We start from the raw sequence: 26,163 nt of genomic DNA on the forward strand, positions 1-26,163 counted from the left end.
CAGTCCAGGGACATAATGCAATGTCTCAATAAGAAGCCTTGTTGTCTTTAGCAAACAGGAAAAAAATCTGTTTTCTTTACAGCAGCAAACAAGCAGAAATCTGTCTCTCAAAGAGTAATGTAATGTCATTTGGAAGATATTCTGGATGATTGAACACCAGAAGGCAAATAGTAGCCTTATTCCAGACAAAACACAAAAGTAAAGAGAACTATCCAAGGACTTAAAATATGTCACAAATATAAAAAAATTACACAAAATGTTCTTATTTCAGTAAGGAAAATTAAGAATTGAAAGAATGAAGGCATTTTCATGGTGAGTCTTAAGTCTAAAAACCCCTATTGCAATAAATGCATAGATGACTCATGTAAATTGTTCATTTTCATTTGCAAAGCATTTTATCCCAGGATCTCAAAGCACTTTGCAAACATTAATTATCCATCAGTATCTTCTTGTGGTGTCTCTATTTTCATTGCCTTGTAGATGTTGAAACAAGAACAGAGAAAGGTTAAGAAACTTGCCCAGAGCCACACAGGGCAAACTCTGTACAAAAACTATTTGTTGTTTCTGTGTTTCAATAATGAGCAAATTAAAAGTGCAATAATTTTCTTTGTAATTCAGAAAAAAATCACTCTAACAGTCATCTTTAACCGTAAAAAGAAGTCTTTTTTACTTCCCTTAATGTGGATACTTTTTCAGATAGTACCTAATTATAGTAAATTGCTTCATTCCCTAATTGTTACTGCAAGGCAACTAAACACTGTTATGTTGACTATTCAAGAGTGGATTGTTAATGGCCTTAATCATCAGATAATCTGGTAATATAATCAATGTAACTGGGAGATACCTTGTGGAAACAACAAGCAAATCAAGTATGAAACATAGATTTATAAAGGAAAGTTGAATTCTGTTGCTTTATATTTAGTTTGTTAAGCAAAAAAAAGTCATTCCACAAAGCTGCAAAAGATAGCAATGCTATTTTACATTCCTAATTCCCAGAACCCCATATGCCTTGTTATATCATTTTGTACACCTACCACACCAAACAGAAACTCTCTCCATAGGGTAAAAAACACCATCTTCCACAAGCATGTATTTTACCAGAGGAAGTTTTGTCTTCATCTACTTGGAACCAGGACAACTTTAGAAGGGTGGCACTTTCCACACCTCACCAACTCTTAAGCTGAAGGATGACAACAAATTGAGACTTAGTTGTTTTTATTATTCCTATTGTTTCCATATGGAATGGAAGAATTCATTCACAGTAATGAGAGATCAGAGGGTGGGTGATGTTGGAATCAGGTAAAATAGTAAAGAATTAAATCAACAAAACTTTGCTTGAAAAAAAATTAGACACAAATATAAGGTTCTCAATTCTTCTTGAAAATTACATTATAATTGATGGTCAATACCTATTTCACATATTAAAACAAAGCAAGAAACCACATTCATTCATGTAAACACATATTCACAGCAAAGTAGCAGTTCTTTGTTATGTGCCTATACAAAAAACATAGAATTTTTTTCCGTTTTGAAACCTATTGTGCATTGAGATATCCAGTTGTATCAATGTGCAGTATTTTCCTTCTGTTACTTCTACTATCTGCTACTTAAACAAGCATCAGGAGCAGCTTTTGCATCTTGTAAATATATAATGTTTCTGGATCAAATGTTACTTTTCTTAGGTCAATCATGTTACATTTAGGTTCTACTTGGGATATCTATTTTTCTTATGCTTGATCAGGAAAATTAAATAAACATAGCTGGAAAATCTTTTTCTATCAGCTGTATCTAAATAATACATTTAATTTAATTTGCTGTGGTCTATGATATTTAAAAGCAGTAATGTGTTTGTTGTTTCTAAAATCCTCAATTGCTATTAATCTCTTTAAAATATTTTGAAGACATTAGAGTAAGAATATGTCAAGAATCTTCTCTATTTTCAAGGAAATTAGGGCCCACCAGACTTTATTTGCTTTGTAATTAACAGTGTTCAAAGCAACAAACTCCTGATCGATATTCTTTCTGTGTTTTGTTTCCCAGGTAGAAAACATCTTGGAAATATCTGAGTTATAAAGAAATGCCTCTCTACAGTACAAAGCATTTTGAAGGTTTTATTTTAACGAATGAGGGGAGGAATAGAATAAGAATTATTAAGATTTTGTCTTAGGAAACAAATATGTCAAAAGTAAGCTTCATCCTAATAAAAAAAGAAAAAAATTGCATGCTTTAAAGCTGAATCATTTAGTAGAGAGAACAGAAGATACTATATATTTGCAGCAAATATAAGGATAAATGATGATCCTTTGTGAAAGAGCTGAAAGATAAATTGTCCAGATCAAGAGAAAACTGTTTTGGTAGTGTACTGAGTAACCAAGATCTCCAGAAATTATAGAAGGGCTATGTATGGAGAGAATTAAAAAAACACATAACTCTAGAGAGCAACAAATCAGTAAGTTCACTATTGAATCAACTCTATGATATGTGAAGCTATTAATCAATTTGGATCCCCCCAAAATAAGGAGTCAAATAGCTAGTGTGAGTTTGTCAAAAATGAATCATGTGAAACTTTAATTCAATCCTTTCTTCATCAGACTAAATTGAGTGTATTAACAAACAGTATACAGACTCAAGTTGGTAGAGACTTGGGCTAGAAAAAATAATTTAATGGGGTAAATAAGCCCCATTAGTGGATGTATTAGTACCAAAACTAGTAAAAAGCAAATTGAGTACAAGTAGTTGTTACTAACAGTTCAATACTTGAGTGAGTAGATGTGTCAGGTAGGCCCCTTAGGGGTCCACTCTAACTTCAATACAATTCAATATTTTCATTTACTACATCAAAAAGAGAAGAGAGAGGATGCTAATGAAATTTGCAGGTGTTCCTGCACATTGCAGAATAAGCATAAAATAGAGTGTGAGCAGGATAATTTTTAAATGGACAGAAATCAATAAAATAAGATTCAATAAAGCATTTATAAATGTAATGTGATTCACAAAGGAAAGAATAATCAAATGCACCAATGTAAAATGGAATCATAAGAGGGTCTAAGGGTTATAGCAGAAAGTAAAATGAACATGTATCAGCAACATGACTGTCAAAGCCCAAAGGCAACTGCTGATCAAGTTACAAAAATGATTTTTTTTCTTAATAGAAGAAAAACAGTAAAGGTTATCTTAGACTATAACACTTCAGGACATCCACAGTATCAGTCTAAAGGTTGATGGATAAGTAGGGTATAGAGAGGCAACTGGAAAATCAAAAGAATTCACATAGGAAAAGCAGGCATAAAACAAAGATGAATTTAAAAGGGCAGTGGTGGAAGTAAATCAAAGATAGTTGGGAAGAAAAGAAGCCAAGAGAGCTAGATTGGCAGAAAGAGGGAAATTAGGAAAACAAGCAGTGGAGAAGAGAGAGGAAGGTCAAAAGAAGGCAAGGGGTAGAGGCAGAAATTTTTAAAGGGTAAAAAAGAACACTAGGAGAACTATTTCTGAAGTCTCCTCTTGGGATCTTGGGAATTCACAAATAAATGAGTTATGGACAGAATTGGTGGTAGATGCATTAATTCATATTAATTGGAATGTTTCCAAGAAATATGCTCACAATAGTTCATATCCTTAATTGAATATGATCTTCATATTGTTAAGAAAATTGGAATTTTAAAGGACATATCAGGAAAAGGGACTAGAGGCTTTCCAAGAAATTAAGAAACACAAAATCTCATCTAAAAGAGTAGAAGGCACTTTCAATTTAAAATTCACTATTAGCCAGGCACCAGTGGCTCATGCCTGTAATCCTAGCTACTCAGGAGGCTGTGATCTGAGGATCATGGTTCAAAGCCAGCCTGGGAATGAAAGTGAGACTCTTATCTCCAGTTAACCACCAGAAGACAAAAGTGGTGCTGTGGCTCCAGTGATAGAATGCTAGCCTTCAACTGAAGAGCTCAGGGATAGAGCCCAGCCCCAGAATTCAAGCCCCACCACTGACCCAAAATAAATGTGTATATTATTAAGCTGTATGAATTGTGAAACAATTAAAATTATATAAAATGAAGTCAACAAAAGGAAAGCAAGCAGAGTTTCACAAGTCCCTTATAAAATAATATTTCAAAATCTGATTTTAGAACTAAATTATGACTAACAAAATTTATAAATCATTGAATATTTTATCATTAAAATTGTACTCTCACTGTGGTTGTTGTGAACAGTGTACATTTTTAAAAATTTAATGCCACTTCACAGTCAGTCATATTAATTTCCGACTAAATCTTTTATGCTTTTAAGTGCATAGGAAATATTATATTTAACAAGATTTAGGAAGCTTATGAATACAATCCTAACTACTCAGGGGGTTGAAATCCACAGGTTTATAGGTGGATGATAACCCAGGAAGAAAAGTTCACTAGATTTCATCTTTAAATTAACTGGCAAAAGCTGAAGCTGGAGGTGTAGCTCAAGTGGTATAACACCAACCTAATAAATATAAAGCCCTGAGTTGAAGAATCCATAATTCCTTCCCACCAAGAAATGTGTACTTAAATATGATGAGTTTTTTCTTCTTTTTGTTAGGGTTGTTGTTGTTGCTTTTATGCCTTAACTTTTTCCCCAACCTATTAGTCAATACCTTATGGTGTGTCTAACATCCATAGTTGTTTTTTTGTTCATTTTTGTATTTTATTGTTGGGATGATGTATAGAGGAGTTACAGTACATTTGTCAAGTAGTAGGTGCATTACTTCTCAAACCTTGATACCCCTTCTCATGTTTTTGTCCCCTTTCCCCTCCACCCCCTCAAAATCATTTTATTTTTCCCCTTCCCTTCCCTATTTCAAATAAACATATATACAATACACCAGGTAACAAAGTCAGATACAGTAACAATATCAGATTAACCATAAGTGGGGGAAAAATAAAAAGAGAAATAAATAACTTCACATAGTGAATTAAGAATAACAATCACAAAGATAAACCTCTTGCTTCCATATCCAAGTGTTCCTTTTGCTTAATCTCATCCTGTATAACCATATGTACATAGCATTTGAGCTAGTGTGATCCTTTTCTGGAAGAATGCTAGATGTGTATTAATTATTACAAATGAGGGAAATCATGGAGCCTATGTTATTTTGGGTCTGGCTTACTTCACTTAACATGATTTTTCAATTTATTTTTTATTTAGTTTATAAATTCATCTAGATTTTACTTCAGAATATGATATGAAGTTAAACTCTATTCTAAACATTAACCAATTTTCTTAACAATGTAAAATAGCCTAATTCATTTTATCATTCATTTGTTATGACTTCATAAGTTATGGAATGTATTAATTGTGTATTTTAAGGGTTTATAAAGGAAAGGTAAGCAGACGGAGGATAAGGAAAGGCACTTCTTCACAAACTGGAGAAAGGAACTAAAACACTGGAGGAATCAATGGCACACAGACATAATTACCAGAAACGAGCAAGCAGGACATCAGAGGAAAAGAGATGGGTTTCCATGTGTATAAGAGAATGGATAAAGTTACACAGAGGAGAATAAGAATAGACACAGAAGGATTCATGTGGAGGGGGGTGTGAGATGGGGCACAATTCAAAACCAATGTGAGTAATTGTTGAAGTTCTACTGACTGTCCTTTCTTTTCCAGTGACATTTAAATTTATTAATTTCTGTTTTGTTTCAGTTCTTGTTCCTTTACTAGTACAATATGGCAACACTTGAAACGAAACTATAAAATTCAATATTTCTCTCAATCAACTGCAGCCTCTGGATGTGCAGGAGCTATCTTTCTTCAACAGAAATTGCCTCTTTAGGTTAGTTCAGAAATCTGTTGCAGTGACCATGGAAGGATTGCTAAGAAGGCTATGTGAGCTCATACCTGGCCTCATACAAAAAAATATCATTAATATTCTCCAGGTCTCCAAAGCTTTTCTTTTGAAGAATTATAAACACACCTACTGTGATAGCCTTTGCAAAGATAGTTTGAAAATACTAAGATGATCTACAGTGTTCTAGGTACATCAATCATCCAGATCTGCACTGAACCTAGATATAGTTTACTTTCTTGCCACTCATGAAGATCCCACTTGAAAGCACCTTTATCTCCTTCAAAACCTTAATTTTGAGAGCAATATGAACAAATAATGCATCACATTTATCTATCAAATACCCTTCATCTTCATATGTAATATAATTCACAAGTCATTTAAAAGTTCTAATTGGAACATTTTTGTACATTTATTTAAAAAATGCAATATCACACCTACAAAGGCTCTCTAAATATGAAGTCTAAGAATTCAGGTGGACAGAGACCTATAGCCACCTAATCTTTGATAAAGGAGCCAAAAAATAGAATGGAAGAAAGACAGCCTTTTCAACAAGTGGTACGGGCAGAACTGGTTAAGCACCTGTAGAAAACTAAAGTTGGATCCTTCTTTGTCACCCTGCACCAGGATTAACTCCAAATGGTTCAAAGAAATACATGTGTAAGACATTGTCACCCAGCAGAGCAGATACTTTTTTTTTCCAGGCATAGGCCTTGAACTCAGGGCCTGGGCACTTTCCCTGAGCTTTCTCAAGGCTAGAGCTCTACCACTTGAGCACCATTTCTGGCTTTTTCCTATGTATGTGGTACAGAGGAATCAAACTGGGGTCTCCGTGCATGGTAGGCAAGCACTCTACGGCTAGGCTAAACTCATGGCCCCAGAGCAGGTACTTTTGACCTAAATCTTATGGATAAATAAATATTTATTTACTGGCTAGGCCGGTAATGTATGGAGTCATGACAATGTGAGTGTATAAGGTATGCTTAAAGAAAGTTATTGTAACTGGATCATAGGAGAAGTGGAATTAGGTAGCCAAAAATTAAAGCAGAATGAGACAGAATTCATGCTAAAGACAATGAGTGTACATCAATGATTCTTAAGCTGAGGAGTGAAGTAATATGATCATCCAATTTGTCTTTTGGAAAGAAAACATGTTAATTTCAATTGGAAGCATGAGGTGTGGATTGTAAGAATAACCATTTGCAGAACTGATGTAGGAGATTATTATGAATGCATAGACTGTAAAAACAGTAGCAGAAGTGGATAGAAAATAAATATATTTGATAAATATTAAAAAGTCCTTTAAACAAGGCTTGGTAAATGCCTACAACATTGTGAGAGCTAAGGAAAACTCAGAGATACTGTAACAGTTTCTGGCTAGATAAATGAGATAGGAAATACTGGAAAAGCTCCAGATCTGTGGAAGATTGTGAATCTGGTTAAGGGTAAGATGAATTTAAAAGCCTTGAAATTTCCAGTTAAAAATACCAACAGTGGGGACTGGGAGTTTGGCCTAGTGGTAGAGTGCTTGCCTAGCATGCACAAAGACCTGGGTTCAATTTCTCAGTACCACATACTTAGAAAAAAGCCGGAAGTGGTGCTGAGGCTCAAGTGGTAGAGCTCTAGACTTGAGAAAGTCCAAGGACAGTGCTCAGGTCCTGAGCTCAAGCCCAGGACTGGCACAAAAAATCCCACAAAAGTGGCAAGTATATATTCCCAGAGCTCTGTAGAGGAGCCTCAGCTAAAGTGACAAACTTAGGACTAAAAGTATAAAAGGAAAAGGTGGTAGATTCAAGCATTTTCAGAGATAGAAGTGACAAGAAAATCTGTGTCTCATAGGGAAAAGAATGGTAAGACAAATGTTTCAGGAAAATAAAATTCAGACTATATAACTTATGGCCAACACTGGTAGAAAGTCTAGCATTTCTGTAGAGTATGAAAGAATGTGTAAATATGTACCTTATTTAAGTCTTTATCAAAACTTTGACTATAAGATGAAACAAAAACAAGTCATTGTTTTTCCAGTGTTAAGTATTAACTGCTAGTTTGTTTTCTAACGTACTGCTCTTAAACCCCCTTGTCCTAACACAATTATTCTTACCATCTGCCAGAAGCAGTTCCTTGTCTTTTAAATCTTTATTAATTTATTTTTATGCTCTAAAGCTGCAAAACAAGTAAAAGGGCTGGAGTATAGCTGATAAGAGCTAACGTAATACATCAAAGGGCCCAAAATGGAAACAAGTTTTGACAAACTCCCTCAGCAACTACCTACTCCTAAGAGTGGCAGAGACTCATTCAGCAGGTCTCAGTTGGACTTTCGCTTTTCATTTTTTTCCGGAAATTGTCCAAGTTCTGAAACAAACATGAAATTGTTGGAAATGTTATATTAAAAAATTGCAAAGACAAGGTCTCTTTCAGAACTTATCCAACAGAGAAATAGACCTTGCATGATTGCCCTTACACAATAAGTCAAATTCAAGGTCCCAAGTCTAGAGCATTAAAGATTGGCTGTAAAAAAAATACCACATTGTCAACACTCTTGCTTCACATTTCTGTTTTACTGTTCACCAAATCAAGCAAGGCCCAATGAACTTAATAACATGATGATAATTGTAACATTTTAAAGATTTTAAACTTATAAAAATGGTGTTTAATTTCATGATATTCTGTTTTGTATTGAATCTAGCAGCTTATGTACACAAAGAACTGCAATTAAGAGTCAGAACAAACACTAAAAATAAAATCATGTTTATTTCATGCTTTTTCCTCTAAACAAAATCACTCAGGTACAGGAAAAAACCTGATATAAATGACAGGAAATATTTCCCACATCACATAAATTACCCAAAATTAATTTTTAATTAGAAAAATATAATTTCTAGTAAATAAATAAACAAAAAAACAATGAAGAGGTAATTCTCACAAGGGAAAATATAATTAACAAATTAAGAGACTATGTGGAATTAATCAGAGAAGCTTACTGACAACCCAACTATAGTAACTTTTTTATATATCATCCATCATCTATCTATCTATCTATCTATCTATCTATCTATCTATCTATCTTTTTGCCAGTCCTGGGGCTTGAACTCAAGGTTTGACTACTGTCCTTAAGCTTTCTCAAGACTAAAGCTTTACCAAGTAAGCAACAGCACCACTTCCAGCTTTTTCTATGTATGTGGTACCAAGAATCTTACCCGGGTCTTCATGCATTCTAGGCGAGCACTCTACCACTAGGCCAAACACCTGGGCCCATTTTTAGCAATTTAGTTTACATTTTCTTTCTAGTTTTCTGGCAAGATTATGGTGATTGCCAATTATTCCACTGTTTTTAGAAATCAGTTCACTAATATTTTTCAAAAAACATAAATATTCTTATATTTTCCCCAGAAATTAAAGTAACCAGAATTTATGCTGAGGGAATAATTCTAGAGTTTAAAAAGCAATATGTGATAAGATCTTCACCAAAATATTGTTTGGCAAAAATATAATGTGATTAATTTGTAATCAATTGTTTCATGGAATATTGGCTAGCCACTAGAAATTATTATGATGACTCTATATTAAATAAGAAAGCATTTATAAACTTCAGGTTTTATGAAGAATAAAACACATGACGCTACCTCTACTGTGTTTAAAACTTGTTAAAATTAAGTGTGCATGTAAACAAATATATAAAAATAATTGACAGGTTACATATGTTCTTTTCCTAAATGTACACTGATAAAAGTCAAGAAAAATAAGCAAAAAATTTCCCTTCTGACTGTTCTTCCACTTTGCTTCCTTTCCTCAGACCATCAGGTTTGGACCATCTCTGGATTACTACTTTGATACCAGACAACACTCTAGCCATCACCTCTGAAAATTCTTGCTACTTAAAATGTCCAGGTCCCGCTTCTTCCTTAGGTTTCTCTAATTTCTTTCCCTAATCTCCCTCCTAGTGGCCAAACGTCCCCTTGTTTTGCCTTTCAAGTAGCTATAGTCATTTGGGAAAGCACATTTGAAGTGGATTTTCATTCTGGAATTGAAAATTTAATATGTTTGATGTGATAAATATGTCTCCTAGAAAGATGGAGAAAGCAACAAAAGTAGAAATGAGACTCTCAAGCATCCAGCTTGAGACAATTTTAAGCAAACCATTCTAGGTCTCGAGCCTTTCAAAGGTCGATTTCTCTGACAATTTATTTCAGACTTGGCTTCCAAGATAATTGATCTTCTTTATCCTTATTGTAGGGCACTGTTATAGCTCTCTTGAGATTGTCAACTTCCCCCATATGGATTTCACAACATGGACAGGTGTTTTATGGCTGGACCAAATTACTTTAAGTGTTATATCCATGGTCTAAATTGCTCAATGTCTATTTAAATGCAACAGATTTTTGCTCCTCGACCTTTAGTGGATCTAATTCCAATTTTGATAGAGATGCGAGTAATGCAATAGAGAATATGTTTGGCCTTTGCTGAATGATATGCATTGAGATTCGGAACACAAATGATCCCAAGGATATGAAAGAGAAGTGGGGGAGGAAAGCAGAAGGGAAAGGAGGGAAAATAGAAGGGAAATCTCCCTGCCAAAGGGTACTACTCTAATAAGTTGGATAGTTATATGCTGGTTGTTGAAAATTAGTGCTTATTGGTATGATCTTCCTGTTTTAGAAAATGTTGTTACTGGAACAGGGTATCACAGAAATGGTAAATTATAAACAATGCAAAATTTATTAGATACACACTCACAAGACCAAAGGGCCACATCTGCTGAGCATCTTCTGGCTGCATCATAACACTGGAGAAAAAGGAAAATGCAGAAAGAAGGAAGAAAAGGAAAACATGTACACAATAGAGATTGCTTTTACAACAAAGTCACTATGACTATAACCCACTCTTTTAACTATTAAGGACAACAATCCATTGGTTAAGATAAAGTCCACATGACTTTATTACTCTGGAAGGTCCTACCACTTAATACTGTACAGTAGGAACATGAGTTTAAGGAGAAATACTCAAATCGTGACATCATCTCTTGTATCTTTTAATTCTATATATGTAAACAGGTCCAAAATATAAAAATCACTTTAGTCTTTATTGATCCTTCTTCCTACTGCCCTAATGTCCTTTCACCAATTGCCTTCTTGAAGGCCACATGAATGTTCATTTCAAACTGTTATTGTAACAATAAATAAGAAGAGAAGGAAACACATTGTGATTTTCCCATAACCCCCATGTGAATTTAAGGCTTCATCTGGGCCCAGTAGACTCTAAATTGTAAATTCATGAACTCTATTTTTTTATCATTCAGTTATCTCTAGATTTCTTTACCTGGGTGCCTCAGCATAGTCAATTACCTGCAGCATGGTGTTCACTGAGATTCATAATTTTGGTTTCATGGTCCTAGTTCCATTTGAAAATGCCTTCTGAATCTTTGCAGAGAAGAATTTTATTTATTCAAATATTCATGTGGGGTATATTTGTCATATTCTAATTTGTTGAATACTGAAGCATAGGGTTTTATATACTAATGGTTAACCTATTTCTCCCACAATGCTGAATACAGAAGAACTCACTGAAGTGTCTGAATACACATGAATGTGTGACAGCCTGGCAAATCATTCAAATGGCTAGAGACCTTGCTGCCTAGCCTTTCCTTAGAACTGTATGGCTACTGTCAAAATGAGCAGGCAGGCCTCAATAGGAGAAACTTAGATTTGAAGGACTTGGATTGTGTCCCCAGCTGCTGCATCCCTTAGTGATGTATTTTTCTTTCCTGTGACAGTGCAATCCTGTCATATAGCATTTAGAAAGCATCAGATAAAAGATGTTATTCAAGAGAGAATTAGGATTACAATTAGAACTATCAGAGTGTCTGAAGAGAAAGATGTTTTACTCACCAAAAGAAGGGAAATGATAATTGTATGCAACCCCTTTGAAGTTGCTGAGAGGGTGATATTAGACACAAAAAAGATGCCTTCTTACTAAAAGCATGTGCGTGAAGAAGGGGGCCTCGACCTTTGACAATATGTGACTGTTCTCTCTCTCTCTCTCTCTCTCTCTCTCTCTCTCTCTCTCTCTCTCTCTCTCTCTCTCTCTCTCTCTCTCTCTCTCATACACACACACACACACACACACACACACAGAAAGAGACTAGAGTCATGTACTTAGGATATGTTGATTGAGAAAATGCACAAGAATAGGTAAAAAGCCAAAATAAGTCAGCAGCACTTAAAAATGAGCTGATGTTTTATTCAGCTTTGCAATAACTACATATATTTTTGCCAATCCTGGGGCTAAAACTGAGGGCTTGGGCATTGTCCTTGAGCCTCTCTGTGCTCAAGGCTAGCACTGTACCACTTGAGCTACAGTGCCATTTCTAGCCTTTTCTGTTTACATGGTACTGAGGAATTGAACCCAGGGCTTCATGCTTGTTAGCCAAGCACTCTACCACTAAGCCACATTGCCAGTTCTCTCTACATACTTTTGAGAAGTAATGGTACATGGATACTCACAGTCGATTATATATTTACTCCAGAAATAGTGTGTGGTGGACATATGGATCCTGACATTGGTTTCTAAAATTCTACGCTACTCATGAGATTATGGATCCCTAGTCAAAATTATGCAGATTTGAAGCATATTGTATAATGGTCCAGCTATGGAATAACATAGAGCAAGCCTTTGAGAGCCATATATCCATGTCTAAGACACTGTATTCCTGGACTTAGAAGTACTTATCTTTTTGTACTTTCACTTAGTATAAAGGTATCTTTTTCCCACTTTTATTTTATTGTCAGAGTGATGTATAGAGGGGTCACTGTTACATTTGTTAGGTAGTATGTACATTACTTCTTGAACACTGATATCCCTTCCCATGTTTTCTACCCCTTTCCCTTATCTAACCACCTCCCAATTTTAAAGTTTACTTCCAGTATATTTTCTTGTGAATATTACTGTTACATTGGTTCACTCTTTGTCCTTTGTCTCATCATTTTGTGTTTTCCTTTCCCTTTCCTATTTCAAATAAAGGTATATATAATATACTATGTACTAAAGTCACATACAGTAACAACAGGGGATAAACCATAAGGGAAAAAAGAGAAAAGAAATAACTTCATTGAAAACAACAACCACAAAGATAAACCTCTTGTTTCTATATCCTGGAATTCATTTCATTTAGCCAAATAACTTTTTTTTTCAATCCTTGGGCTTAAACTCAGGTACTGGGCACTGTCCTTGGGCAGTAGAGCCTAGTGCTCTACAACTTGAGTCACAGCACCAATTCTGATGGAGGTAATCTTTTAATGACAAAGCAAAACTATAGCTTTTCACAGCACAAGTCAAACAAGAAGACTCCTTTTTTTCTTTTACTTTATCATAAGATTCAGCAGTGCTTTTGTGGCCTTCATTACAATATAATGTGTTTATACAAATACTGTTGTTTAATTTACATACTGCCACAATACCTTTATACTCCCAGAAAGAAGTTGGTATTGAGCCAACATTAGGTGCTTAACTTCTCTAAAGCACATATAGGACCTTAACCAGTTTATCTCTTTTTTTTGCCATTCCTACGGCTTTAACTCAGGCCTGATCACTGTTCTTGGGCTTTTCAAGGCTAGAGCTCTACCACTTGAGCCACAATACCACTTCCAGCTTTTTCTATGTATGTGGTACTGAGAAATTGAACCCAGGTCTTCATGCATTCCAGGCAAGCACTCTTACCATTAGGCCAAACTCCCAGCCTGCAGTTCTTCCTTTTTTTTGTTATTTATCTAACAGCAGTTTCTGCATGATTGATTCCCCACAGTGAATGTCCAGAACAATATGTAGTATTCAGGATATGGGGTACAGAACTGTAAAGGAGGTTCACAGGTAGACAATGAAAAGAAAGGTAATAGCAACCACAGCACAGCCTGGTGGTTCTTGAAGCTTCTTTTCAAAGATTATAGTGTTGTCTATGCCAACTGTTCTTTATTTATTATTTATCAATCAACATATGTGTTCATTTTCCAAACACATTTAAGAGCTTTCAAACAAATGTATAACACTGGGAAAATGACACAAACAGATGAAATAGGGCCATCTTTAGCATGAAATTCTGTGTTAAAAAGCATTGTTAAATAGAATGTAAAGGAGAATGAAAAACTCAATCTTTTTTTTTTGTGGGGCTTGTGGCTTGAACTCAGCCTGGGTGCTGTCCTGAGCTCTGTAGCTCAAGGCTATCACTCTACCCTAGACACAGGTTCCACTTCCCATTTTCTAGTGGTTAATTGGAGATAAGAGTCTCATGTACTTTTGTGCCCGGCCTGGCTTTGAACCCTGATCCTCAGATCTCAGTCTCCTGAGTAGCTAGGATTATAGGCGTGAGCCACAGTACCTGGCTTGTAAGACTCAATCTTATAAAATTGCAATACATTTACATTTCAGCCATAATTACAGGAATGTCCACCAAGAAATCACATCCTTAATTGCCATGTATTGGAAAAAAAGAGTTTTTTGCTTATAATTTTAATTATTACACTCCTGGCTACCAAGCAAACAAACAAATATCCATTTATGTGGTGCAGCCAAGATACTGTAGAAGAGTATATAAAGAACCCAAACACAAAAGATAGGTAAGAGAGGAATAATTCTTTGCCCATCCTTCTGACCAAGTATCTATTTGTCCATATCTATCATTATTCAAGTTCTGACTTTCAAGTTTATAATCTCTTGCTCACCCTGAATATACAATACTTCAAAATATTATTATCATCCATAAATCAAAAACAGTGACACTTCTAGTGAACATAACCTAGACAATCCCTCATGTAATCCCCTGTTTTCTAGTGGAGGTAAAACCTGTAAACTCTTCTAAGCAACAAAATACAATGACAAAGATGATGGAATGTCTCTCCCAGTATTTTTATATTATATGTCAAAGGTGAATGAATTTTTCAGAGGTGATTGATTTTTAATGAACCAAAGGTAGATTTTCATAGTGGCATTTGGCCTAATAAGGTGAACCGTATAAAAGAAGACCAAAGACTGCCCGAAATGAGAGAAGCCCTCCTCAAGATGCAGAGATTCTCTTCTCATTGCAATCATTGGAGAAGCAAGCTTTCAGGTAGCCATGAGATAGTAGATCCCACCAACCATTTGAATAACGTCCAAAAGAGATCCCTTCTTTAGCTGAGCCTGCAAATGAGAATGCAGCCTGACACCTTGACTGCAGCTCTAGGATTCCTTGAGCAATGATCCCAAAAGGCTCTGCTCAGGCTCCTGAATGTCACGAACTATAAGGTTAATAAATGTATACTGTAATCCACCAAGTAGGGAAATATTTTTGGTGCAGCAAAAGGAAATGAATATAGGCAAGCACATTTATTTTCCTCAGTTGTCTAAGGAAGGCCTGAGAAGAAATGTGGACCCATCGACAGATGTGATCAAGTGGAAAGAATGCTAGATGAGGCATGAAGGCCTGCTCCAAGTTTTTGCTGGGAATGACCTGGAACAAGCTACTCAGCCCCTTTAATCCTACAGCCTCATTTTTCAACTTGGGTTAATCTGCCTAGCCATTCTCAAAGTCCTCTCTGGGTGGACTTTAAGAAAAAATCCTGCAAAATACTAGATCTATACTGTAATGGCACCAGGTTCCAGCTATTATTTCTGAATGATTAATTCATTTGATTCTCAGTTATGTAGTTTTATTATAATTATCCCATTGCATACATGAAAGAAATGAGAATCAAGGAAGGGAAAATCATGTACAAGAGGCATGAAATTGTTATCAATGACACACATTTAAGTGAAGCCAATCAGGCTCCAGGTCCTTAAACCATCTACTGTCTGGTTTCTTTTAGCTATACTAAGCTCAGGAAATTTACTCCCTCTGGAGCAAGATGAGTCTTGAAACCAAGCTATTCAGAAAAAGATTCCAGATGCTCAGATAAGAGTGATTCCAATATGCCTCTGCTTTGATGCACTCTCCCAGACTTGTTATCTCAGTTTTTCTAATATAATGACATATTTTCAAAAGAATTTTACCAGGAGGAGAAACTTGTGTTGTTCTTCTATAATGTGCATTAGCCCCATCTACACTACTCAGTGCCAATGCCTTGTATGTAACACCACTTCCTTCCTTTCACTGTTTCCTACTATTTCTTAGCTGAGAGCATATCAACATCTGCTTACAACAAATACACTTAATTTCTCCTCAAACACAGATTCACATAAAAACCAAATAGAAAGCAAATAGAAGCATTTTTATTGAATTGCTTTTAGGTACACTGCATTATTTCCATAATGTCTGCTGTATGATTTTGCAAATCTCTGGGCATGCAGTATGAGCTCTCAATTTATCAGAAAAACACCAGAGCTAAAAGATGGTTTGCTTAAAGGATCATGTGGTACATTTTCTTGCTTTTAGAAAGATTATATTTTACCTTTAAATCCTCCAGATGCAAAAAGAAAAGTCTAACCTCTTTTAATAGGCCATTAAAGCTCTTAAACTAATACTTAAAACTTCTCCCTGAAGTTTAACTGAAATCTTCCCTGCTTCAATTTAAGGAAGGAAGATTCAATTCAAGCTTCAAAAATCATCTAAAAAACACTTTCTCTGACAATCTTAGATGAAATTAGCTCTTTAATCCTTCAGCATCCAGACACACATATCTTTCTTATTCTATTTATGTAATATTATACATGTGCCATCACCCTAACAGAGAACTCTTTAGAATAGGAGCAACCTTATACTAATCTTTATGTCTTCCAAACTTGTCAAAATGTTGAAAAAATATGAAACACTGAATGAAGCATATTTTATATTTTTCTGTTTGTTAGCAGACAAAAGAACCAAACAGCTTGCTTCTCATTAAATCTTTCTTATAAAAACCAAGATTAGCTCTTTTTTGTCTTTTGTTAATGAAAGAGTTCTCAATTTTTCTCTGGGCCACTGTTTCTCTGACAATCATTGTCTCCATATTTGTCTCTGTGGGACAATCAAGAGCTGAATCGTCATGCTACTGATTTAAATGTAATTCTCTCTGTTCAATTACCTTCCCTGCAAAAGATGAGCTGTGAGTGGAGTTATTATAAATCCATTCCCATAGGCTCAATAGGAGAGTTCATTTTTGATAGAATAATACATTTAAAATTTTACATTTTTTGAACATGACTGTGATCCTCCCTTGCTTGTTTTTTTCCCTTAGGAGGGCATATTATGTAGCATCAACCCCTTCAGATTGAAAGACAAAAGACATATCTATCCATAAATGTATACTATGTACCTTAATCATATTTTCTCCTCCACTTGTCCTCATCTTCCCAAAACCAATCTCAACAAGTTTCATTGCTCCAATTTCATAAATACACGTGATATATTTTAACGATATCCATCTTTCTTCACCCTCTCCACTTATTCCTCCCTCCCAAACAAACATTAGTATCCATTTCTGGATAGGACCTGTTTTATATTTCTGTTCATCATTTTTAACTACATACTAATTGTCAAAGGGGTTTTACTGTGGTATTTCACACATGTATATTTAGTAACATATATTTTAACTACCTTATCATGGTCATATTGAGATTTTTCACATTGACATCTTTCAAAACACTTTGTGACAGGTACCTTAGAAATGCATAAATGAGTCAACTACATGCAAGATCTGCTACAAAGAAAGTATATGGCTATGGAGGTTGTCTTTTTAGTGGTGCCAAAGTCACAGGTTTTGACTATATCTGAAACATTGTGAAGCTCAATTTATGGCAAATATAAAAAGTAGATATCTCTCTATTCTAGTAAACACATCAAAACTTTCCAGACATATACAGAAAGATGAAAGCAGAATTCAGACATTTTTTCCTATATGAACCTTATTGATAAATGAGTTTTTACTTGATTTTCACAGAAATACTGAAAGGGCCTAAAAAAGGAGATGTTGACAGTCTGAAGGAAAGAACCTGAAAGTTCCATAACAAAGTCTATGTAAAGATTACCTGAAACATTGTAGGGAGGTTGTTGAAAGATAATGTTGACATGCAGCCTCTTTCTCTAGAACGAACACAAATTTGGGGCAGTCCATTGAGGGTGAACTAACTAATGGTAGGGGCAGTAGACTACCAGAGAGTATAAGCACGGAAAAATACCCTTTAATATTGACAAAAGAGTATTTTAAATTATCTGCAAGTAGTTATGCAAAGGGTTTCAATTCAATATGTCAGTTTGTGAGTACAATTCATTTTAATATCATTTATTTCATAATTCTTCCCTATATCTTCTAATCCAAAATAGAAAATTTTCAAGCAAATGGAAGAAGAGATACAGAGAATAAAAGTCTAAAGTGAATTTCTGTAAAGGAAATCAAGCTTTACTAACTCAAAATTTGTCACTGATTTAGGAGGTAGAGGATAAGGTTCACAAATGCATGTGTATAAATGACAATTTAGTCAATGAAGGTATGATAGAGAAGAAACTCAATATCATATCAATATAAATTTCAAATTACCATATCTATTATTATAATTTATACTTTTCAAGGATAAATATACACAAAAAGTGATTTCCACAGCTTTATTCGAGCCAATAGATATTTTCACACTATGGGTTTTCAAATTTCCCCAGGATACATTAACAGTTGGTATCTATGCAAACCCATGGAATTTGGCCCAGTGAGAGACCTCAGCTTTAGATGTGAGAAATTCAACCTCAGAAGGCAAGCTATGTTTAAATGATAAATTCACATATTCTTTTCGTTTGGAACCAGGCTAGGAAAAGTAAACTTAAATGTCATTTTTATAGAAATTATCTGCTCCTTGGTCTCTCTGGACAAGCATGCTCAAAACCAGCTGAAAAGAATATCAAGGTTGCCCTCCCTAACCTTTGTTCCAGGACATAGAACTTGCCTTCCAATAACTTCTTTTTCACTTCTTGGCCTGCTTTTAACAAGGTGCATCTTTTCCTCCATTTTCACATGCAGGAGCTTTATTTTCATGTTAGACTGAGTCTCTTTGCATGGCATAGTCCTAGGAAATTTCTAATGTGACATGACAGACAAATAGCACATTCAAGAAAAGCCAAGAATAAAAATCTCAAAGTGACCTTTCTTAAAACACACAACTACTTCTTTAAACCTAAAGCATCTGACAAGACTGAAGAAGCTAACAGCCTTTTCAGGGTAAAACCAACTAGTCAATTAAAAAAAAATACCCCTGATGAGTCCACCCACTTCCTAATGATATATACAAACAAAATCCACTTTACTTAGACACTAAAAACAGCTGATTGCTGGCAATAAAATGTACAATTGGGCCAAAAGGATATAAACTATATTTAGCAAACGTGTGACTATATTCCTTCTGTTAAGAATAAACAACTGCTAGAGAGCCGATCCACTAAGTCAATACTAAGGTTCCTTAATTGTGATGTAAAAATTTGCAAACCCTATTTCAACATGATGGCTTCTAGGCTTCTTAGTTTTTCCTGTGATAAATGAAGACAGTTACTGAGTTTGGATAAGCCTTATGAAGAGATCACTTGGGACTGGCTTGTGTCCATTTCAGAGTGTGATTCTTGAGTATTACTAAATGGAAAGAAACAAGTCATGCATGGGTGCACTTTAATTTTATTATTTGTGGATTCCAAATGTGTAAATTACCTTACATACTAAAATTCGCATTTAACTCCAAAGTTAATGTTCAGTTTTTTTCCAATCCTGGGGCTTCAACTCAGGGTCTGAGCTCCGTCCTTGGGCTTTCTCAAGGCTAGAGCTCTACCACTTGAGCCACAGCACCATTTTGGCTTTTTTCTATATATGGGCTACCAAGGAATTGAACCTTGGTCTTCATGAATGCTAGGTAGCACTCTACCACTAGGCCGAATTGTGCACCCTCACAGTTTTTTTCACAGTTATTCAGAGATATGTGTTTGCAAAATACAAGTCTGTATTGCATATTGAATTTTCTCTTCTGAGTTGGGATAGGGTGATACTTTTCTTTCTTGTTTTGGCTCTCATACTGTGTGTAAACATGTATTCATTTCACAGAATACTTAATACTATGATTTCTACTTTTCTTCTGGTTTGTATTAATGATTTACTGTTTCTTTTTTAAAATTTGATTGTCTTGAACAATTTTCTTGAACATTGGTTCAAGAAATAATGTTCCCACTACCTGATGAATGTAACAGTAACCACTCTACACATCACTACTTTCCCATGTTTTATTCCCACTTTCTCTCCCCACAACTCCTCCCAATCAGCTTTTATTTTCAACTTCCCTTCTCTATTTCAAGTAAACAAATAAACATAAATATAATATAAAAGATAACAATGTGAGATACACTAAGAACATGAAATAAAACATAAGGGAGAAAAAGAGAAAAGAAATGACTTCACATAGTTTATTAAGAGAAACAATCACAAAGATAAACAACTTGTATCCATGTTCTGTAGTTCACTGAGCTTAGCCTCATCCTATATGGCTAGGAGAATTTTAGATGCATGCTAATTATTAAAAATGAGGGCCAGGCACAGTGACTCACAACTCTAATACTAGCTACTCAAGAGGCTGAGATCTGGGAATCTAGGTTTAAAGCCAGACTGGGCACAAAAGGACCTGACACTCTTATCTCCAATTAATCTCTTGGAAACGGGAAGTGGGTCTTGGCTCAAGGGTAGGCCAGTAGCCTTGAGCTGAAGAACTCAGGTCAGTTCCTGGGCCAAGTGAAAGCCCCATGATCCACAAAAAAAAGAGGGAAACCATGAAGTCTAGGTTTCTTTGGGTCTGGCTTATTTCACTTAATATGATTTTTTTTACAAGTCTTTCCATTTCCTCATGAATGGGGCAATGTCATTCTTTCTGATGGCAGCATGGAATTCCATTGTGTATCAATATGACATCTTTTTGATTCATTCATCTACTGAGGGGCATCTGGGTTGGTTCAATATCTTAGCTATTGTAAATAAATGCTGCAATGAACATCATCGTGCTAATATTTTTACTATGGCCTTGTTTCTAGACATTTGGATAAATGCCAAGGAGTGGGTTGCTGGATTGTAGGGAGTTTAGTCTTTTGAGGAACCTCCACCCTGCTTTCCAGAGTGGTTGAACAAATTTAAACTTCCAGCAACAGAGTAGTAGCGATCCTGCCTAGCCACATCCTCGCCAACGTCTGTTGTTATTAGATTTCTTGATAATGGTCATTCTAACTGGAGTGAGGTGGAATCTCAAAGTTGTTTTGAGTTGCATTGCTTTTGTGGCCAAATATGTGGAGCATTTCTTCATGTTTCTGTTGGCTATTCTTATTTCCTCATTAGAGAAGTCTCCCTTTAAGTCTTTAGCCCATCTTTTCATGGGGTGATTGTATCTTTGAGTATCTGTGTTTGAGAGATTCAATATTTAGGTACATTGTAGATATGAGGACCTTGTCTGTTGTATGGCTAGTGAAGATCTTCCCCCACTCAGTGGCTAGGTCCTTTGCCATATGGAAGCTCTGGGGTTTAATATAGTCCCACTTTTCCAAATTTTCTTTAATCTCTTGTGTTTTGGGGCCGTTATTAAGAAAGTTTCAACCTGTGCCAAAGAGCCCTATTCCTTCCTGTAAAGTTTTCAATGTATCTGCTTTTACCTCAAAGTCTTTGATCCATTTGAAATAATTTAAGAGAATTTCGACCTGTGCCAAGGAGTTTTAGTGTATCTCCCATTCCTTCTTGTAAAGTTTTCAGGGTACCTCAGGTCTTTGATCCATTTGGCATTAATTCTGGTGCAGGGTGACCTACAAGGTTCAAACTTAAATTTTCTACAGGTGTTTAAACAATTCTGCCAGCAACATTTGCTGAAGAGGCTGCCTTTCTTCCATCTTATTTTTTAGGCTCCCTTATCAAAATTAGGTGACCATAGTTTTGTAGGTTAATTTCTGGTACTTCAGTTCTATTCCTTTGGTCCTCAGACTTGTTCTTGTGCAAGTACCAAGATGATGGTTGTTTTTTTTCACTATATTACTGTCATAGATTCTGAAGTTTCATATTGATATTCCTCCAGTATTGCTCTTTCTGCTAAGGATTGTTTTTGCTATACAGTCTTTTATTACTCCATATGAATTTTTGGATTGGTTCCTACATTTCATTCACGAATGGTGTTGGTATATTAATGGATATTGTATTGAATTTGTAGATAGCCTTTCACAGGATTTTCATTTTCTAAATGTTAATCCTCCCAATCCAGCAACATGATAGATTTTTCCACTTCCTTAGTTCTGCTTTAATTAACATTTTCAGATTTTTAAGTTTTTCTAATAAATATTCTTTCCCTTCTTAGTTAATTCCTAGGTGTTTTTGAGGCTATTGGAAATGGATTTGCTTTCCTGATTTCAGCTTCCCTTTTCTCATTGTTGGCATGCAGGAAAGCCATTGATTTTTGAGGGTTATTTTTTTGTTGGGATAATGTATAGAGGAGTTACAGTTACATTCATCAGATAATAGCTGCATTACTTCTCACACATTGATACCCTTTCTCATGTTTTTGTCCCCATTTCTCTCCTCTCACCCCCTCCCACTCATCTTGTTTCCTCCCATCCCTTTCTTATTTCAAATAAACAAATAAACATATATACAATATACCAAGTAACAAGTTAGATACAGTAATAATATGAGATTAACCATAAGGGCAAAAAAGAAAAGAGAAATGACAGTACATTAAGAACCACAATTGCACAAGATAAAGTTCTTTTTTCTGTATCCTGGAGTTTCTTTCATTTTCTCTTATCATTTATGGCCTTTTGAGGGTTAATTTTATACCCTCCTACTTTGCAAAAATTTGAAATTAGCTCAAGTAACCTGGGAGTGGAGTCCATAAGGTTCTTTACAGAATCATGTCATCTGCAAAGAGGGAAAATTTTACTTCATCTTTCCCTACATGGATCCCCTTTATATTTGCTTCTTGCCTTATTGCTGAAGCTAGAAATTCTAATACTATAATGAAGAGGAGTGAAGAGAACAGACATGTTTGACTAGTTACTGGTTTTATAGGAAATGGGTTGTAGCTTTTAGCCATTTAGTATAACGCTAGCTGTAGGTTTGTTATTCTAATACCAGAATATAACCTTTACTATGGTGAGGAATTTTCCATGGATTCCTATTTTCTCCAGAATTTTAACCATAAAGGGGTGTTGGATCTTATCAAATGCTTTTTTGACTCAATTGAGATGACCATCCCGTTCTTGTCCTTTCTCTTGTGGTGGTGATGAATTATACTAATGGACTTGCGTATATTGAGCTGGTTTTATTTCCCTGCAATGAATCTTGTTTAGTCATAGCTTATAATTTTTTGATGAAGTGTTGAAGTTGATTGGCCAGTATTTTGCTGAGATATTTTGCATCAAAGAAATGGGTCCATAGTTCTCTTCCTTTGATGAGTTCTCATCTTGTTTTTAGATGAGAGTTTTGCTGGCTTCTTAGAAGTATTTTGGTAGAGAATTTTCACTTTCAATTTAATTGATGCGTTTGAGGAGTATTGGTGTGAGCTCTCCTTTGAAGGCTTTATAGAATTCATCTGTTAATCCATCGGGTCCTGGGTTTTTCTTGTATGGGGATTCTCTTATTGCTATTTTTATTTCACTACTTGAAAAGGGTCCATTAAATTGGTTTAGATCTTCATGACTTGGTTTGTGAATAACAATATTTGCTACAAATATGACCATCTCTTCTAGATTCTCAAATCTATTGTCATAATGGTTTGAAAATATTCTCTTATTATGCTCTGGATCTTGGCAATTTCTGTTGTGATATTTCAATTCTCATCCCTAATTTTGTTTATTTGGATGTGTTCTCTTTGTTTTTGGTAAGATTTGCTATGGGTCTGTCAATTTTGTTAATTGTTTTACCCAGCTCTGCAGATAGTGACCTAGGGACCAGACTACCTCTGACTGTGTTTACCCAGAGAGGAAAGCAGCCTTGCCCTGGAGATTTTTCTCACTCCAGGGCAGGGAACTTATCCCCATGATGAGCTGTCTCTGGTCAGTTTCCTTTGCCCTTTTGAAAAGTGATGCTGCAAGCACCACCTTCTCAGTCTTCAGGTATCTGCTAGCCAGTCTCTGGTAGGTTCTTTGCCAGTAGCCAAGATGGCATTGTTCTCAGTTACCATCACAATGCTGAGAAGGAGTGAGAATGTCTTTTGTAGGATATTCTCACTTTCTCATGGTTTTCAGAACTCTCTGAAACCTGTGTAGATCGGTAGCCAGCAGGATGAAGATATCTGCTTGTAGTCACCCAGTCTGCACTGTAGGTAAGTGTAGCACTGATCTTTTGAATTATTTCACTCATCTCTATAAAAGATACTGATGTAAACTATGGAAATCATGAGATTATAGAACAACTCAACCATTATTAACTAGACAGCATTGGCTGGATAAATAACTTAATCTTGCAACGTGCATTTTTTTACTGTAAAATAAAGAAGTAGTGGGACAAATGGTAAACTAAATCAACAGTGATACTCACTTGACACTATGTTGAAAATGAATCTATACAACTTTTGGAGAGTTGGAGAAGGTAAAAAAATGGGCAAACACAAGGGAAGAGGTAACACTGTTCAAAAAGAAATGTACTTAGTATTGACCTATATAACTATAATCCCTCCTTACATCACTCTGACAAGAAAAGAAAAATAGAAAAAATTCATAATTTTTATAAAAGGTAAATTTTATCAAAAGTCTAATTTGAACATCAATTCATCACTTCTTTGATATTTCCAATCTTCAGACCACCTTATTCTGTTCAACTTTCAAAATTAAATTTCATAAAATATATTCTGGTATTAGAATAACCTCAAAAATAAATCTGTAGTCATTAGATGTAAAATTGATGTTTTAAAATGAAACAAAAAATGGAAAAAAACTACATATTTGGTGAGCTAGTTCATTACCTTCCATTCAAAAATAAAATGTGTAAGTCCACAGAAATCTAGAAAACAAGAATAAAGTGAATATCAGAAAAACAACAATCAACTTTTCCATTTGAAAGCATTCCTAGAAATGACTCACAGAAGAGGAGGGTGACATAGAAATGACAGAGGGAATCGGTGCAGTTTATCATCAATAGGATTTTGAAAACTTTTTCCTAAAATACAATTTCCTAGCCCTGCTGATATATTATCAGAAGCCAATAATAAAACAAACACAAAGCCCACTCTTAATATTGAATCCCTATTCAATATTCAATAACATATTCAATAAGTAGCTATTGGATGTAGTGCAAATGAATGGATTTTTCACTTTATCATTATTGCAGATTCATTCTGATTTCTCTCTCTGTGGGTAATCACAATAAGCCTGAGGGTACAGTTTGCTCTTTTGAAAGAGCTATTAGAGTCACTACTAAATGTCTGCCTTCCAGCTACCACTTTTTAAAACTGTAGGTTTTCCTTCATCTTCCAAGTAGCTACTACCCACATTTTTTCACTTGTGGGAGAAAAGAAGTAGAAGAAAGAAATATAGCAGAAACTCAATAAAGCCTCAAAGTAAATTAAGTCAGTGGTCTCATCTGGGCTTTGGAGTGGCAGATTAAGTTTTTTGTTTTCCTTGAGGGTCTCCTGATCCACTTTCTAGGGATTCATGATGTAGTTCAGACCTGAGAAGGCAGGTTTTAATTCATTCATTCCACAGAGGCAGAAAACAGACCAAAGAGATGACTGAAGCATGATTTTGTCACAGTTGGAAACAAGTAACAGCAAGAGAAAAGACAGCATCATATCATTCTTATTTTGACTTCTATGAAAGGTAGGTTTGACCACTGCAGCAAGCTGTCAACAGGGAAGTCTATTATTTGCTCCTGTCTCTGTCAGTATTATTCTAGAATGAAAAGGCTGAGCTGAAGAGTGAAAAAGAAAGGTGTTTTTTTTTTAAAAAAAACTTACTGTCATCACTAATATAGAAAGAAGGTATGTACATAACTACTTACCTTTACACTGGGCTGCTGCCCACTCAAAATCTGTCACAAAGTGACCTGGAGGAAAAGGCAAGATAGATGAGCTGAAAGAGTCCCTCAGCTTCCTCCTCCCATAAGCACGCACTGACTACTAAGAACATTTCCATGAGTGGTGCAAATTTTTTTTCCTTTGCACATGACCTTTAAAACTACCCGATAAGCTATTTGTACTGCCTACTGTAGAAGTTTCAATAGACAGAGAGAAGATGAACATTAACCTTAATGGTTAAATTACCAAGTGTCATTCTAAAGGCCTTTCCCCTTGAGAAAAGCCAGTGTAGCAGCCAAACACTCCTTTAAAAATTAACAGAGGCTCCATTTAGATGAAAACTGCAGAGTTTTCCAAACGAGCACTTTAAAAGTCAACATGCTACCCTTGAAGAAGGATTGATGTGA

This window comes from Megascapheus bottae, chromosome X (genome assembly GCF_031878675.1).
Source record: "Megascapheus bottae isolate mThoBot1 chromosome X, mThoBot2.hap1, whole genome shotgun sequence".
Lineage (NCBI taxonomy): Eukaryota > Metazoa > Chordata > Mammalia > Rodentia > Geomyidae > Megascapheus > Megascapheus bottae.